Source organism: Zea mays, chromosome 4 (genome assembly GCF_902167145.1).
Source record: "Zea mays cultivar B73 chromosome 4, Zm-B73-REFERENCE-NAM-5.0, whole genome shotgun sequence".
In the NCBI taxonomy this organism is placed as follows: Eukaryota; Viridiplantae; Streptophyta; class Magnoliopsida; order Poales; family Poaceae; genus Zea; species Zea mays.
Genome location: NC_050099.1, coordinates 37,214,453 through 37,221,431, shown reverse-complemented (window position 1 = coordinate 37,221,431; position 6,979 = coordinate 37,214,453). Strand labels below are relative to the sequence as shown.

At 43.5% G+C, this 6,979-nt stretch overlaps 1 long non-coding RNA gene across 1 annotated transcript; it reads right to left on the bottom strand.

Moving 5' to 3' along the window:
• Positions 1–5,779: 5,779 nt before the first annotated feature.
• Positions 5,780–6,449, bottom strand: LOC103653103 (uncharacterized). Its single transcript, XR_002750460.2, has 2 exons — positions 6,277–6,449; positions 5,780–5,850 (listed from the first exon to the last, which is right to left on the bottom strand). It is a non-coding gene; the product is annotated as an uncharacterized lncRNA (long non-coding RNA).
• Positions 6,450–6,979: the final 530 nt, after the last annotated feature.

Below are 6,979 nucleotides of genomic sequence, written 5' to 3'. Positions count from 1 at the left end.
TTCAACTCACGAGCCATACGAGACGTAAATATGTCTTCGCCGGCCGCGCGAGGGATCGGAACGTTCCTTGGCCATCGACCCCCGGTAACCCTCACCATTCGCGCCGAAGACTCCCGGAGCTCGGGCGAAGACATCCTTCCCCCGAGGGCCGCGCAAGTACCCATTAACTCCACAGCAAAACGATCAGAGACCCCCAACCCTTCGGCTGCAGTACCTAATTTTCTCTTCTTCATGGCCGACGCAGCCTCCGTGAAGAACCTTCCCCAGCCGCAGCCACTGGTTTCTTCCCGCAACGATCGACGGCCACAGCAGCGTCATCCCTGGGATAGCCGTCGTACGGCAAACGATTCAACTCGAAGACCCTATTCAGGCGAACGTTGGATCCACGAATATCCCAACTCCGTAGAGCCTCTGTCCGCGGCACATACCGCCCCACAATCCTCACAACTCCATCCTCCACTTCACGCACGAATGCGGCTGGGTCCCGGCCGTGCAGATCCAACGTGAAGGCCGGACTTCGCACTTGCTGCTCGCCCAGGGAGGGCATCTAGCGAGGGCATACTTCGCCCAGCGCCCAGCCATGCGCCAAGGGCCACACTCCATAACCGCTGAATTCCTCAACCAAATCGCGCCCGCTACTCATGCGGGCAGCACACCGAAGGGCCCCTTCGTCCCTATCATCCTCCGCCACCTCAAACGACGGGAACACCACATAACAGTGGGAGCACATCACAGCCGCCGGGAGTCCTGGGAGGTCTTCGACTTTGCCTCCCGACACATAAAACCAATAATCATACCAATTGCCCCACTTGTTGCGGGCGCAGGGAACTAGTTCCACAACTTTCGCCGAAGTCTTCCCAATCCTCGGCGTAAAGGTGCACAATCCAAACTGTGCAATCTTGCTCCCAAATTTTCTCTTCTACTAGTGCAGACAGTAATTCTTGGCGAAGACCTCTACAGAGGGCTGACCGCCATACGAAGTCACCGCTCAGACATACTTCGCCAGGGCCACCACGACATTAGGTGTCAATTGGTGGATCTGCACGTCATACCTCTGCAAGACCTCCGCCACAAAACGATGCGCAAGTAGGCGAAGGCCGGCGATAAAAAACGCCTCGAACACAACTATCTCACCCTCCGGCTCAGGAATCTCTTCCGCCCCCGGAACTCGTCCAACTCCATTCCCAAAATACCCCAACTGCTCCATGTCTTGCACGCGAACCGAGGAGATCCTCGAAACGCCAAACTCCACCATGTGGCCCGGGTGTAACTCCACCGCCGCCAAATCGCTCATGGTATCCTCGGACGACGATTCGCCCAACGGCGCATTCGGAGCGGACGAAGAAGAAGTCGACATTACTACATACCGTCGGCGGCGGAGCGCGGTTTGCTTGACGCGGGCTAGATCTCCGATGAAGAGGAACAAGGAGGGCAGGCGAGTGGGCGAACGGTTTCAAAATGTTAGGGTTTTGCGGCGCACAGAAAGGTAAGAGAGCCAGGGCCGCGCCGCCCCCCTTTTATACATAGGGCGCGACGCTTCGGGAAGCCCGCAGTCCAACAGTACCACGTCCATCAACGGTCACATCAAAAACCCCTCGCGGAACCACTTCGAGCGAGGGCAGCGTCTCCACCATCTAGCGACGTCTTCGGCACCAGATGACTCAGTCGAACTGGTCCCTCGGAGGGCAAATGTTGGGGCGAAGGCAAAGATGCTACCCTTCGCTCTAGGCCTTCGTCACCTCGCTGCACCAACGGAGGCAAGATGACCGGCGCGGCCCACCCTTCGTCCTCCTCACTATAAGATGAAGGCCTACGACGAAGTCTCTCCATCCTACGCCCTCACCCGACCTGGAGGCCCACGTGGGATTCGGCCCACTGTAACAGGCCCCGCACGGAGAAGCGTGTTACGAGCCTGATTTGTAATAGCTTTTCTGTAATGATAGTCGGTAACCCTCCCTTATGGGAATATTCTGGGGATAGTCCAGGTGACTGAGGACATAAACGTCATTACATTGGGACGTTGGGCACTCGGGCACCTATAAATACCCCTGTACAGTGCCTTTGAGAGGCTGGATTAACAGAGCAATTGCCATCTCGAGTTAAACCTTGCTTGCACTCTTTCCACTCCCATGTTGGATCAACTTGCCCAGTAGAGTAAGTTCCAACACCTCTATATCAACAGTAATGACAGAATCGTAACTACATTAATTTTTTATAGTATTGATTTAAATACAATTGTAACTTAGGTACGTAATGCAAAAATGAAGTAAAGTATTTTTTGAATTATGGCATTTTCTGAAAATCGCATGAGTACATAATGCAAAAATTCATTTGCAGATGCAAAATTTTTTATATTGAAATTATTAATTATGTGTTCACAAATGTGTGGGCAAAAAAAGGTTTTTTCCATGTGTTGGTGAACCGGCGGCACGAGGTTTCTTCTCTGTCACTTTTCCTCCACCGCATCCAGCTCCTCGTCGATCGAGCTCCTCCACGCTGTCGGCAGCAGATGCCCGTGCTCCTTGATGACGGACATCGCATCCGAGCTCCTCGATGACGCCCACCACCATCGTCATCGAGCGACTCTGCACCGCTATAGTAGAGCGCCTGCGCGCTGGTGGTAGACGTGAGCTCGACAGTGAGTTGCGACACGCTAGTCGTCTTCCCAGCGTCGCTGCTATCTTCTCTGCGGTGGCCATGGCATTGTGTTCATCAGACGTACGTGCGACATAGCGCACTTATAGCGGATGAACATGACTCCTCTAGATTTAGCGGCTCTAACGCGTCTGCTAAATTTTACCGTCCCGTTTATCGGACCTTGCTGGAGGCCCTACGGAGACGTCTGTCGCTATATTTAGCGGAGAAGATGATTTATAGATTATTGTTGGAGACAGTCTAATGCTTGATTTAGTGCAATCAACCTTTATAAACTATCACATTAGATATCGATCACATTACCGACCACACCATCAATCATCGTCATGGTTTACTAGGTGAGTGTCCGTGCGTTCAACGGAAACGTATAATACCACAGCAAATTATGTACAAATGTGTGTTATATTGTTATTTTAGTCGAAGTATTTCACCAGCACATTGCAACCATTAGTTCTATATATGATAGTAGAGTGTCGTGCATCGCGATAGAATATAAATCATTCAATGAAATATTAATTCACAACGATTACTGAAGTTTATTTTATTGTTTGATATTGACTATTCTATGTATTTCAACAGATTCTTTATCTTTTACTTGCTTGCCAGTGGCCCATGTTATATGAGGTTAGCAACATTTTGACCCTCATCCACAGACACAACACTGAAGTTCTGAATTGAAGCAATAATCTTAGAATTGTCAAACTTGCATTTACCATCACTCCCAGTGTAACGGTAATCCTTCTCTCTTTCAATGCCACCAGCCTTGGAGATGACTGAAGGACGCGTCATCTGCACACCATTGCATCCCGAATCACATAAATCAGGTTCCGATGAGTCACACTGCAACATTTGCAACAAGATTGGGGAATAGTGAGTTTGGATTAATGTGAGGTAAACCAGGTACCATTATCTTCAAGCCAGCAACTATGCAAATTCTACTGCCCAAAACATACAAATATATGATTGACATCTCAAGGCTTTAGCTTCATGCATGTTCATTACTCGATAATAAAGCACTGCAAAATCACTTTGTCACATTCAAGAAAAAATAGCAAAAGCATCATCCAAAATTAAAACATTACATAGATCAGATATTGGTTAACTGACATATACAGTGAAATTGCTTCTTGCCCATGATTCAGGAACTTTAGATTCAAAATAGCCAAATAATGATCCAGAAGATATCAAAAAAAAGCTCGTAAATCTCTACTACTAATAATAACAAAAGTCACCTATTGAAGCTGAACCATGGATGGCTATTACAATAGTAAGTGAACACATTGCGATCTCCTGTTCATAGGTAGGCCTATGTATACTTAACTGATGACCCAAGACCAAACCAAAATAATCAAGATTGAAACCGAAATATCCAAAACCAAAAAATAGCCATTAGTTCAGGAACTTAACTGATGACCCAAGACCAAACCAAAATAAATATAAATGGAACTAAAACAACTTGGGTTTGTAGGGAGAAGATCAGTACCTTGTGATCCTTAGGCTTAGTGAAGAACTCCACAGTTGGTTTTGACCCAATGGTCAGCAAGACACCAGAAACAAAGAGAATCTGACAACATGACAAGCAACAGAATCATCAATAAGTTCAGGATCACCTTCCATAATGTGCCCCTGAGTTATAGCAAAGGCGATGAAATAAGCCCAGGTAGTGTAGTCCGCATTATATCTTCTATTTGTACAAATAGTAGCATTCTGATAGCAATGTTAGTGATAGAAAAGGGGAAATCATCTCAGGGGAAGAAATGAGCTTCAATTAACTACAGGCAGTTACACTTCAGTAGACTGAAGGAGACCAAATAAGGTTTGTAATATTTTTAAGGGAAAATGTAGTAAATGCTCGAACCTCCACAGCTGTTCCAGGTTCTCCCACGTCCTGAAATATGAATAGGCATTAGGTTATGACCCAGTATAACATGAAGAACTCAAAAGGAATAAATTCTAAAGGTGAACTCCACCTCATGGGGATTGACCAAAACAGCAAAAGTAACTCTGAATCAATGGGGACTATAGAAGATGGATAGAGTAAAATATTCTGGAAGGACAAAAAATTTGCTGGCTGTCTACATATTGTAATCCATACTCTATACATTTAATCAATGTCTTTTTTAGAACAAAAATATATCCAGTAAATGTGCACCAAAATAACATCATGTTGTTCTATTTTGTGAACAAGCAGATATCGCATTAGCTTCAATTGTTAACTGTTACTGAAATAAATCATCAGATGAAAGGTCAGCAGCTAGAATGAATATTTACTGAAATAAATAGACAACAGGTATCTCATTAGCTTCAATCGTTAGAATTCTAATTTGATAACCCAGATAACAATACATACCAAAGAGCTTCCAGACAATTCCTTTTTCAGTTGTGAAAGATCATCATCAACAGATGAAGTCTCAAGCAGTGCAAACTGTTCACCAATAAATAGAGACAGTCATGTGATATTAGCACATGGCAAGTATTTATATTGGTTTGTAAATGTTTATTTTTACCTTTCCTTCTAATAAATCATCAGTTGCTAACTAGCCGAGTGCCTCTGCTTGGGATTCCATTGCCATAACTAAGCATTAAATTTAGATATAGAGCTTAGTTGATGTTTGATTGTAGTGAACAACGTAGCCATCAAACTGTACTTGTACATGCTCAGCCCTAAATGATTTTACGACATAGTCTCAGTAGGGTACTTGTACATAGTCAAAACTTGCCTGACATGTCATCAGGCTCATGAAACATGGCAAAATTGACAGCGAGGGAAAATTATAAGACTAAATACATTTCATAGGCATATTGGAAGTTGTACGAAACCAAACGCCAACCAAAAGGAAACATTGTTTTTTTAAAAAAACACTCTGACCTCAGCAATCCTGAAACAGTACCACTCTCAAGCTGCGCATTAGCAGACACGTCAAGATCCTGAGGAAAGAAGAGCGTGCAAGATTGGTAGATCCATTAATCATGTATTCACATCGATTAAAAGATGACTTATTGAACACCGCAGAGCTAGAGCTACAAATAAGCAACATGATTATGACATGGGTTGTTTCTAGTTACTGATAACCAGTGGAAAATTCTAAGGTTGGTATGAAGTTATCTTACCTACATGTGTTACGGTACAGAGTTCTACTCAGGCCTTCTATGTCAGAAATTCCTTTGCTTCCAGCCACTACCTCAAGAACTTGCCTGAAACCGATAGCTCCGAGTCAAATTTTCTGGGGGCAACATTCATGTGAGAATAAAAAATTGAGTAACAGATAAGTCTGACGAGTTCAGCTCCCAGTAATAACAATGGAACAATCATGACTTAGGAAATAAGGCTAATAAAGCACAAAAGTCAATGATCAATGCTCAACAACATTGATCAGGGTAGAAATACAAATTTCCATGTAAAAGACAAGTTTCTTGTTTAGTCTCTCTACAGAGAAGGGCATGAGTTAAGGTTGGATTACTTGGATGCTTCTACAGAGAAAGCATGTAAAAGAATGGAGTACTTAAATGAGAAGCAAATATTCTCTACACTGGAAAACAGTTGTCATATTTAAAAACTCAGCAACCAGTCTATACCGAGCAAGAAAACCCAAGAATTGATTGCAAACTGTTGCAACGTACCTGACTAAACAAGGCTCATTGCGACCTTTTACTGTTGAATCTGGCTCATACTTTTCTTTCTTCTTGGATGGCCAGACAGATTTTACATACTGGCTTCCAGCATGAGTATTTATTATGTCACAATATGGAGAATATGTTTCTATCATCAACCTCTCAACAGGAATGCCTCGTAGAACCTCAAGATTTTCGTTAGTTTTCAGAGAGCAACCATTAACACCTGCAACCACGATGCACAATCATCTGACCCGACTGGGAGATAAAGAATAACAGAGTATCAAATTTTACAGTTGTTTCAGTTATCAATATCCAAATGGAAATTTTCAACACAGAACTGAATCACAAAGAGGAATTACAACAGAATTCGGAATAGCTTGTTACAACTACCTAAAGGGTGGTTAATTGACTATCTTTACTCTGAAGTTTATCATGTTGCAAGAGATGCAGATTTTTATTGCTAGGTAAAGAGATTTTACCGATAAACACCTTCTCAAAAGAAAGTAGCCTATCCCAATCTTCAACATTGTTTCTTTGAATCACCTGTTTGAAGACAAGTTAACTCACTGATTAGGTTTTAAATCTATGGTTATAACATCTAAGAAGACTTGCAAGGTTGAATTTTGCAGTTTCGATTTTAAAAACAATTAAAGAGACTACATGACTTTTGTGACATTTAGTTGAGAATGAAAACACTGCAACTTCTATA